We start from the raw sequence: 10,795 nt of genomic DNA, 5'->3' as shown, positions 1-10,795 counted from the left end.
ACTGTACATTTTTCCATTCATTATTTTAGCTATTCCGCTGTCATTTGATTGATTGATTTATTTATTTATTTATTTATTTATTTATTTATTTTTATTTTTTTATTTTGGCTCTCTAAAGGCTCAGTGTTCATGCATGGGAATGTTATAGGACAGAATGCAGGTAAATCCACTCCCACGAACTCAAAAACACCCAACCAATGATGAGAAAATAGGCAGGACCGGTGTCAGTGTTTGCTACCCCACAGCTCCTCCTCCTGCCTCCCACCGCCAGTGAAATCTTCTGCCCAATCAGAGAAGGCCACAGGAAGAATCGCTCCCTGTGATTGGTTCAGAGTTTCAGAGAGCCCTCCCTTCCTGAGGAGTTGCAGAGAGTTCACTGTTAGTTTTTTTTTTTTTTTTCTCCTTCTCAGTCACACTTACTGAGTTGCAGCAAAGAGGGAACACAGAATTTGGCTGCTGCTGCTGCTGCTGCGCGGCTCTTGGTCGTCTCAGACGGGGCGTGTGTGTGTGAGTGCGTGTGTGAGCGTGAGTCTTTGTTTTTAGCCGTCCATTCAGAGGATCTAGCTGGCTCGGTCAGACAGGCCAACATGTGGACAGCACGTCCACAGAAGAAGCAGGTTGGTAAAATGCCTCCCTCACCCCTATTGTCTGTCTCTCTGTGTCTGGTGTGTCCTGTTTGCACCCAGGGGGCTTTAAACATGTAGATTGTATCTGTGATGCTCCTTAGATTTCCGTTGTTTTTTTTTAGCAGGATTAGTAGACAAGAAGGTTTTACAAACCTTGAATGTACTTGTTGATTTCATAAGCTGGATCCAGTTGTCGTCGTCCTGTTGCATAGGAGACATGTCGATGTTGTGTGTGTGTGGAGAAGAGTTTGTGACCTCTTTCACCGGACAGCAGAGCAGCAGGCGGTGCGTAACCTGCTGAAAACAGACCAGACGGATCTAGACGCGGGTTTCCTTCTTCATTCGGAGTTGGGAAAAGTTTGTTTTCCAGAGCTGGAATGTTGCGGAAGGACAGGAGATATCTTTCCCTGCCATGCACGGCTGCACAGACAACCCTCCTCCACTCGTGCCTCTTCTTCTTGTTGTCATTGCCACATACGCTATGATGCTGACCTCTGGCAGGGAAAGACGTGACCCCTGCACTTTTCTGTTGCTGGACCAGCACATCAAAACAATAGACTTCACAGCAGCGGCTCCTTCCTGAGGTTCTAGGTGTGTGTGTGTGTGTGTGTGTGTGTGTGTGGAAACTGTAACTCATTCCCATGCTGCAAACCAGAACAGTTTTTGAACAAAAGTGTCCCTGTACTGCTTTTGTAATATAAACACCAGACATTCTTTGCGTTCAGCGTCTTTGAGGTGGTTGGAAAAGATTGAAGTCAAATATTTGAGAGGCAGGCTGGGTTTAAAGTGCTGCAAATTTATTCCAGATGCGATGTGTTGGCGGTGTGCAGTACAACAACACACTTTCTGACGCTCGCAGATATTTATGTGCCTTGCAGGAGTTCATTCATAGCGTTCCTTAAGCTTTATTTGCACAAACGTTTGTGTGAATGTTTGTATTTCAGTGGGTTTCTAAGCGAAGCACCCAACACAAAACGAATCGTTTTGAAGTTGGGAATGAAAGATGCGTCACTGTCAACTGTTTCTGAAAGAGTAAAACTCCGTTTTGTCTGTTTAAAAAGCGCTGCATTGATAATAAAGCAAATGAAATGCTGGTCTCTTCAAAGAGTTTGCTGTAGATGCTGATGGCTGTGAGAAGGACAGCTCTCCTGCAGTGGTCAGTGTTACAGCGGCTTGGAAGAAACCTCTGAATAAAGACGCTGGTGTTGTGTGACAGTCAGTGTTGTCACTAATCATCTTCATTCTATGAACAATACTTCTTTGCACAATGATCTCCAGATGTTTTATTTCAGTTCAGTTGCCACTTCTCTTATTTTTGTGAATAAAATCCAGGATAAACCAAAAGCACAGTCCAGTGGTCCACTATCGTTTGCTTCATTCTGAGAAAACTCCAGCAGTTCTGGGACTGCCTCAAAGATTTCTTAGAGAGCACCAGGAAGACCAAGGGGCACAAGCCGACGGTTTCAAGAGCGTAGTTTTGAATCGGGGTCGTATTCAGTCCAATGTTTTTTAAACATTTGGCTCAACTGTAGCATGTAGAAACATCCTCATGCTTGAAACATGGTGGTGGCAACATCATACTGTGGTGGTGACGTGATGTTATGTTGATGGGGGCAAAATACAGAGTGATCCTGGAGGAAATCCCCTTGGCGACCTCCAGCAGCAGAACAATAAAAACATAGAGCACCTACAATAGAATGGTTGAGACGAAATCGTGTCCATGCGTTCGATGGCCCAGGTGAAGTCCGTATCCAAGTCCAGTTGGGAATGTTGGTACAATCTGAATGAGCTGGAGTTATTTAATAAAAACTGGCAGAAACGTGTATCCTTAAAAATTCGGAGGTGGCAATTCAGCTGGAGCATAAATATATCCCACACTTTTCAGATTTGGGGATTTTAAATGGCCTTGCATCTGTTTTTTTTTGTTGTTGTTGTTGTTTTTTAACGCTTCATAATTATTCGCTACTTTAAGTCTGCCGCAGTGAGGAAGTTTGTACAAGAGAAACCTTACTACAGAAATATAAGCATATTATACTTCCAAATCGATTCAGGAAATGTATGTTGTTGTTGTTTTTTTTTTTACTTTAAAATGTAAGCACACCAGTCCTCTTAGTTCAAAGCACAGCTGTCCTTTGGATTTTCTTTCCCACTGTAATCATGAGTCAGTTCAAGGCGGTCTGGACCCCGAGCTACACTCTGAAATTTTCCAGCCTCAAACTTGGCCGTCCTGCTATGGCCGAGTCAGGTTTGGCAGAAATGGGCCAGAGGCAGCAGCTCCCTCGCTCTGTAACAGTACAATGATGCCTTGTGTTGCCACCAGTAGAATGCCGCTCCGCCGATGGTGATGGGTGCTTTCTCTCTCTCTCTCTTTCTCTGTCTCTCTCTCTCCATTTTTCTGGCAACTACTGTATGTCTTGCTTTCTCTGACCATCCCTATCCCCCAATCCATGGTGCGAAGGATTAGATAATAGGCAGCTTTAGTGTGGGCAGAGAAAAAGAGGTGTCACAGAACTCTCTTATTTCTTCTCTCTCTCTCTCTCCCTTCCTCCATCCATCTTCTCTCTCTTGGTGCCATCTGCGCCACGAGCAGCTTGGCACCACACCATCTATAAATGCCAGGCCACATTTATCTTTATTGTATCGTATTTATGTGCGTGCACGTGCGCGAAAGAATGCCCGTGCCCGTCACTCGCGTGAAACACAATGCGCGGCCGTACAGAGCCTTACAATTGGTGTAGCTCACTCGGTATACGGTGCTTCGCCACTTTCTAAATGTCAAGTCCACAACCACACGTCCGAGAATAGAATACACGTTTCACAAGCCACCTATTTCTCTCGGCTCCCGGAGCTCAATCCTGTGACAGCACCTCTCCTGCTGATGTTGGTGCTGATGTCTCGTCATCCACCTCCGGTGTTCTTGTCCGTATTTTTGCACGGTTAAACGTGTATAGCAAGTTGGGTCTCGTGTGAAGAGGCAAAGGTGTTTAAAACAATGAGTAAAACTCCAATAATGCACAGACACCTACGAGGAAGTTAGAAAAAAAAAGTTGTTTTATGCATGAAGAAGTGGGATGAGTAATAATGACAGGATAGCTTAAAATAACAAAAAAAAGTGATCTGTCAAGTGCATTTTCTCAGACTACAGTGATGTCACAGCTATAAAAATAATACAAAAAACATGCCAGTCTGTGGAGAACAGTATCACGCCTAAGAATCTAGTGAAGCATTGTAGTGTTTTGTTGCTCATCCTCCCATGGCACCCAATGTCTCGTTTCAGCTGCCCCTGTAATTTAGTTGTACTCCGGCCCTCCCTTTCCAGTTGCTGTCATGTGTTTAGCGAGCACAGACAAAAAATGCGTTACTTATCTGTTTTGCCTTCAAGTTTTCTGTCGTTTTAAGTATGTGCAGTTAATGGGAAGTTATCACCCACCGCTTTCTTGAGGACTTAGGAAGAGTGTTTTATGAGCCCTGTGTGAAACCGCGCGACTGCCCTCAGTCAATACTACGCTTTCCGAAGGGATTTTGATTCGTAAACGTGTTGTGGTGGAAGTTGAAATATTCTGCTTTTCCATCACATTTTCATACAGCTGACTTCCAGCGTGCAGTAAATTGAAGGGGAGCTCCGACTTTGCAGTGCTTGAACAGAAAGCTGTAGGTGTCTTGAAAGTGAAGCGTTCAGCAATTGGCCCACATCTTACATGAAGTCGGGTCATTCCTGATCCGGAGAGAAAATTTGTTAACGTGATTTGAATCGACCACAAACGTGCCGGTTTGAATGCCAGAGGAAAAAGGCGTCAATGCAGAGAGACTCGTGATCATTCCAGATTGGTGTAGGCACGGAAAAGAAATGGCGAATGGCGTCTGGTGTTTCAAGTAATGAATGGTGATCACTGGTATCCAACATGAAACTTGCTTTACTGTAGAAAATGTAGACCAAACATAACCTAAGTTAGTCTAAAGCATCCAAATTATTGCCAACGTCGGACTCTCGGTCGAATCCAAAATTCCCAGAAGCCTCGCCATATGGCTTAGGCCATAGAGTGGAGAAAGGAAGGAAGCCTCTCAGTACCTCTTAGATAAGAAAAAAAAATGTTTCTGTATGTCTGAAAAACAATTATTTTCCCAGTTATCAGTAAAGACCTGAAAAATTTCAGTCTCTTTAAAATATTCTTAAAAAATGTGTTAAGTTATATTTTTTACCATTGGAAAAGAAAAGAGCCGCAGAAAACACGAGCATGAACATTTTACATCTGGGCCAAAGTCTTCCCACACTGATGAGGAAAATTTAGCAGCGGGCCAAACGTTTTGGCTGCCAAACACACAACTCCCTGACAAAACTTAATATTCTACAGGAAAGTAACTAAGAAGAAATTCTGATGGTTTTTTTTTGTTTGCTTTTTTTTTTTTTTAAACTAAGTTCATCTTCACATGACCAGAGTGACCTTCTCTTCCTTTCCTTCAGTCTCTTATAGACCCTGTTCTGCAACCGAAACAGAGCTATTGGAAGTTCTGATAAAAAAAAAAAAAAACATGCTCACAAATGACCCTTCTCATGTCCTCATGTCGTAAAACCACAAAGGGGAAGTGTGTGTAATGTTACAATAAACCAATGGAAGCAAATTAGGTATCATAAATACACAAAAACTGAACAGTATCCACGTATTACCGCCTGGCATTGACATGAATGGTTGTAAAACATTAATGCCAGATAATATTGATTGCAGGTGAATCTCATGCAAGTCAGAAATAAATATTTAACTTTCAGTGCTGTTATGTGTTAAGTCTAATCAATACTTTAAAATAAATAACATTGAAAAGATAAAAAAAAAAAAACCCAAACAACATGTGCCTTTTTATGCTTTCTGAAAAATGTGTTTTGCTTCATGTGTCCATGCGCTATCTAATGGAGATTAAAATAACCTTCATCAATGTCTGGATAATAATAGATGGTTTGTTATCCAGGATAAGCTGCACGACCAACTCTTAAAGAGGAAACCATCTTACCAACCTGACCGAGAAAAGACTAACAAGTCAGACACTGCTGTTCTTTTGTCTTTGACGAATTATGTCGCAGCGTCTCGGACTCCAACTGGAAGTGGTGGGATAATAGCTTGTTGTGGAGGGAAAGCTGCTCAGCTGAAGGTGCCCAAGCAGCACAAACGCTCTCAAACAGGACACTGCTGTGGGTTTGTATTTGACAAGTCCCACTGTAATGTTATTGACTCCTTTTGGTGTAGAAGACACAGCAAAACCCACCACTAAGCAGCCACCTTAGATTTGCACAACCGCTTGGTGAACACAAACAAATCAACAGTGATGAAATATGCTGACGCTCAACCAGAGTTTCAGAATGAGGAAGAAAGGGTTTGAACAAGACTCTATTACACTAGACGGGCTGGTCTGAATATATATNATTTGCACAACCGCTTGGTGAACACAAACAAATCAACAGTGATGAAATATGCTGACGCTCAACCAGAGTTTCAGAATGGGGAAGAAAGGGTTTGAACAAGACTCTTTTACACTAGACGGGCTGGTCTGAATATATATGTATATATATATAAAAAAAAGACTAATCTATCGGGATTCAAATGGATGATTTGAAACGCTTTTCAGAATGAGCAGACTGATTTGAGATGCCAGAGATGCAGCAGCGGCTCAACTAACCACTTGTTAAAACCAAGATATGTGGAACACTGTCTCTGAACACACAACATCTAGATAAGCTACAGCAGCAGCAGACCGCACCGGGTGGAACTCCCATCAACTACGCAGGAACCTGAGGTCACGGTTAGCTAATTAACCAAAATAGGATTTAACAGATAAGGAAAACGTTTCCCCGTTAAATGAGTCCACGTTTGACGTGCATGAACACACCTGATCTTGGGTCAATGTTTCATTCTGGTGGTGATGGTACTACGATGTAGTTGTTATGTGCCCAGATGTACAGTCTTTAAACATGGCAGGTCACAGAGTAATATTGGTGCCCCATTTATGAGCACAGTGTACCCATCTTCAGTGGGGTCATTCACCATGTCACAAAGCTCAAATCATTCCAAGCTAGTTTCTTGAGCATGACGATGAGTTGACTGTACTCCACTGGTCTACAAAGCACCTTTAGGATGTGGTGGAAAGAAAAATTTGCATCATGAATCTGCAAACCTGCATGACAATGTCAATTTGGAGAAATATCTCCGAGAAATATATCCTGCACCATGTTGAATTCACGTCTTACTGCAGGACCGAATTACCAGTATACTATAGCTGTAGCTACGTGTGCAATGAACACGAGTGCTTATGTTAATAAAATTACAATTTTTGCTTTTCTGTGTAGCTGGATAGCAAATTAAATATCCGATTCCTGAGCTAATTTCTTCAGGCATATTGCAAAAGTGACCACACCGCTTATGATCAAAGGCTGGATTTCTCTGTTAGTCATGACAAGCAGATTAACAAGGGGCCAATTTCCTTTTCTGTTGCACGTCTTCCTCTTTTGCGCTCTTTTTATCCTCCGTCGTCGCTCTCTCATTAATTGACGTTATGAAAAGGCAAACGCACAAAAAGAGAGGCGGACCTTCTGAACTGCTTGAGTTGATATTTATATATATATAAGCGGTCTGCTCTGTAGCTGCTTGAATTATCGCCATGACAACAGGACAGGAAGCAGGAAGTAGGAGTTCCATCAGAGTGGAAGAGGGAGATAATTCTCCTCTCAGGTTGCGTGTTGAAGCCACATATGGTTTCAGTCATTGTTTATGTGAATACATCCAATGTGTGTGTTTTGTTTTAAAGGCTACGTACACTGAAACAACATTTAGCATTCCGGGTCTTTAATTTGTGACTTAAAACCTCTGAGTTTTAAGTCACAAAACTCAGAGGTTTTGTGACTCTGAGTTCACAAAACGTCAGAGTCACAGGGTTAGGCTAACCCTAACCCACTCAGTTAATGCATGCATTAACCCACGCATCAACTGAGTGGGTTAATGCTTGAAGTCTTGGTGGAGATAATAAAAACTGCTGCTCAAGTCCTCTGGAATGTGTGATTGCATACGCAAAGTTTTCTCAGTGAAACAGACTTTACCGCAATGACATAGCGTTAGAGTTGAATTCATTCTTCTGTGTGGCCATTCGAAATGTCGAGCTGCAGAGTCAACAACATGTTTTTGATTACCGCTGTGCAGCATAAGGCAGCCAAACAAAAGAAAATTGCAGAAGGCCTAACAGCATAACACATTGGCCGCATAAGACAGAACTAGTAGTGGCAAAGTCTGCAGATCAAGTTAGAGTTCATACAGTGAGGTTTTAAAAAGGCATTTTTACACTGAGTAACAAGAAGCCCGGAGAAATGTTCTTTTAGATGAGACCTATCAAACTAGCACCATACACAAGGATTTAAAAGCGCTCTGTGGTTAATTAGCCCATTCCATTTGTGGTGTAATGATAATCTGTGACCAAAGCTGTGCATTAAAAGACTGACATTTTGGTTGTATTTATATTTGGGGGGGTTACACACTCATCCAGTGCGTGGTCTCCCTCTCACACAATGACTACTTGAGTTGTTTTGGGCTGAGAGAGTGCATAGAAAATGGAAATAGTGGTAGGCGCATTTTCCTAGCTGAAAAACTTTATGTTCACAAACAACCCTTCACTGGTCTTGTTTAGTCCCGGTCTGTCCTAGCTGTGGTCAGAACTAAGCTGTTTTCTCTTCTATCAGGTGTTTCTTCCCCCAAATGTAAGACTCCAATTATCAAAATATCCTAGAAAAAAAAAGTGTTTCAGACTAAGAAGCCATTATTGATGATTGAGCACCTGACCTGGTTACTGTCACAGAGCTCTCTTACCTTTTCTGCATAGACGCTTACTTACTGTCTCCATTCTAGATAATTTTTTTTCTAAGAAATGTATAGATTTTCTGCCATTAAAATGTGATATTTAGTCTCTAATATTGCTGAAATTGTGAACACTAATTCTACAATCTAGCCTTCCTTAAACACTTTGCCACAAAAGGTGTTGATACTCAGATATATTTCTAGTCAAATGGATCAGTTCAAAAAGAGACCATATTTTATTGGAACTGTTATTAAGACAGCATCCCACTTTTAAAAACTTGACTATCGCGAAAAAACTGGAATCGCACCGATGTGCCTTGAATGCAACCTAGTGACTGGTTTGACTGTACGAACATGCTGGATCTTGCTGGCTGGTGGATATCTTTGAGCCTTTAGCTACTGGTCGAGTGTGATGAATGCCAGAGATACACACAAACAGTCTGAAAAAATTGTGTTGGAAGAAGGAAATCCCTCGCTTTCACTGAAGAGGCACGTATTGACTTGCAATTAAACAGCTTTTCCAGACAATTAAGCTGTTTTTAACGCACATAGAAAAAAACTATCCTTACTTTTTACCTACAGTAGTGTTCCTCTCATGCTTTTATTTTAAAGAAAGCAGTCCAGTCGCAACTACTTCGACATAAATGTGGTATCTCGCTTTGTTTTGTTTTTTTTCCTTTAGTTGAATGAAATGAAAGCATTCTGAAGTTCAGCATCCAGGGAAAATACAAAACGAAAACACAAGCCTGGACATGACAAGAAAAAAATAAACTAATTTGTTACCTGTGGAGAGAAACCAGACAATGGTGAAGTGGAGGGAAAAAAAAGGAAAAAAAGAATAGAGGTGATATCGGGGTTATATACACACACACAGAGGTAATGTGTAACTAAGAGCAACTGCGGTATTCACTGTATGAAACACCAGCACTGGGCATGAAACAAGGACAGAAAACATAGTCAGAGTAAAGAACTACAAGGATAAGGTAAAGCTAGCAACTAATGCTAACCAGCCAGACTGTTTAGAAAGTAAATGTGACTTTCCATTTTTTTTGTAAACTGTGTACTGTACTGGTTAGAAACAGAACACTTTCAAAATTGAAGAACCGACTCTCCTAGACATCAATGAAATGACTCAACTGTGGAAATGTAATCACACCTTGGTAGCCTTTAAAAAATGTTTTCATCTTTCTGCTGAATCAGGTCTCCACTTTCTTTCCTTTTTCTCTTGTTACTCCCCTCCTGAGACCTGTTCCATTTCTACGCTTTCAAAACGCTCTTTGTGAGGTTTAACAATGGGCCGCAGGAGCACGGGTAGACTTGGGTAACTAATCATTGAGCTCAGGCGGTATTGCACATGAATGGGTGTTCCCTTTGAGTCAGCTTTTTTTCTTTTCTTTTTTTTTTCCTGGAGGCAAAAACGTGGATTACCGTGTGCTAGGATTTTACACACCCTGGCATTTAATGCTCATAGGACTGGAGGATAAAGTTTGGGATAGCTGTGAAAAGATTGTTTGTGAATGAAACAACCATTTAAAGAGAGTAAATTGTAACAGAAATCAGCAAACTTCTTCTATTAGGGCTGATAAACTTGAAATATCTTTTGTGTTTTAGGTAGAATTACTTTATGTTTTGGTGATTATGACTAAATGAATACACCCGTATTTCAATGATCCCAGATGTAACCATTGCTTGTTAATGTACAAAAACTCAGGCAAGAAAGCATAAAAAACTCAAAGCTGGTAAATAAAGTTCAACCCTCCTTTTCTTTCCTTTTGTCATTCGCTCTTTTATATCCACTAAACCAGGCCACAGTTTGCACAAAGGTAACATAAGATCAGAGTGATCTTAGAACACAAAGGTATCAGTCAGGGGGGGGAAAGTTCTTAAAAATACAGAACGACAATGACGTTACCAAAACCGGGCTCTTCTCCATAACTAACTAAAAGATAGAAGCTTATCAAAGAGGCTGCCCAGAAACACTATAGGACTGAAAAAGCACCACTAATACTATTTGTGTTCAACAAGGCAACATTATTCTGTATTCTTTCTATGTCTGGACAAAGGAGATGGGTTTCTTCCAAAGAAAACATCCAGACATTATTAAGACCTCCTAAAAGTTTTCACTGACCACCTAAAATGGAGGCCTTAGTCATGAGAAAATCTGTTTGTCACCTGCTGAAATGAGCAGTGAATTTTTACTGAGTAGCACATCATTAAAACGCACGGTGAAATATGGTGGTGGCAGCATCATGCTCTGGAATTACTTTAGTTCAAATGTTGATTTTTATTTTTTATTTATTTATTATTTTGTCAATGCAGATCAGCTTTATATATACATAT

At 41.1% G+C, this 10,795-nt stretch overlaps 1 protein-coding gene across 1 annotated transcript in view; it reads left to right on the top strand.

The window, feature by feature from the left end:
• Positions 1-396: 396 nt before the first annotated feature.
• pld1a (phospholipase D1a) overlaps positions 397-10,795 on the top strand; it is a 34,379-nt gene continuing 23,980 nt past the window's right edge. The window contains exon 1 of the mRNA XM_007564506.2: positions 397-617. The gene's annotated coding sequence lies outside the window, so the exon portion shown is untranslated. The remainder of the gene's footprint in view (positions 618-10,795) is intronic.

Source organism: Poecilia formosa, unplaced genomic scaffold (assembly GCF_000485575.1).
Source record: "Poecilia formosa unplaced genomic scaffold, Poecilia_formosa-5.1.2 Scaffold160, whole genome shotgun sequence".
Classification (NCBI taxonomy): domain Eukaryota; kingdom Metazoa; phylum Chordata; class Actinopteri; order Cyprinodontiformes; family Poeciliidae; genus Poecilia; species Poecilia formosa.
This window is presented reverse-complemented; position numbering and strand designations above follow the sequence as displayed.